The sequence below is a fragment of the Triticum aestivum genome, chromosome 7D, assembly GCF_018294505.1.
Source record: "Triticum aestivum cultivar Chinese Spring chromosome 7D, IWGSC CS RefSeq v2.1, whole genome shotgun sequence".
Classification (NCBI taxonomy): Eukaryota; Viridiplantae; Streptophyta; class Magnoliopsida; order Poales; family Poaceae; genus Triticum; species Triticum aestivum.
The window spans coordinates 269,340,711-269,341,443 of NC_057814.1; positions in this window are offsets into that span (position 1 = coordinate 269,340,711).

The following is a 733-nucleotide window of genomic DNA, read 5'->3' on the forward strand; positions in this document are numbered from 1 at the left end:
TTATCTGCCTGCTATTATTGGTTTTGGGTCTATCCACAGGTTGCTACCATCACTCTGGATTTCTGCATGCACTCCTTACATAATCGCACTATGTTTTATTCCTATGCATGACAGTTATTGTAAACAATGGAACTGAACATGTAGAGCAAAAGAGACGAGCCTTGCGTGGCAATAAAATTTCATGCAGACGTCGCCCCATGGTAGGCGCAAAGGCAGCCCCCCTCCATGCATTTCGGATTGTAATCGAGAGGAAGATATCTGTTCTGAGGGGGATTCAGAAGGAGAAGACAACTCCTATTTACCCCCTGAGGTCTTCGCTCTAACTTGGCATGCTGATGTTGGTTATATCATGCATATGGTGTCTTGCATTGCTACTTTATACATCAAATATGTCATCTTCTTAGTTTAGACATCCTTTGTGCGAATGCCATCTGTTTAGTTTATTCATCGTTTATGTGAATTATGCAACGCCATCTTGTTTAGCCAGGCATCATATATGTGAATTTTGCAACGCCATCCTGCTTAGCCAGTCATCTTATATGTAAATTATATCAGGCCATCCTTTTTTTCGTTACATATTACATTTGTCAACAATGTTAGTACATTCAACTGCTCTTCGTGTGCATCAGCCATTTGACACGGTGATGGCAAATTCTGGAGTGAAAACAAGGTCTTCAGAGCAGACTATGCTATCTGATGAAGCGCATATCTTGCTGGTTACGGATAGCTCCTC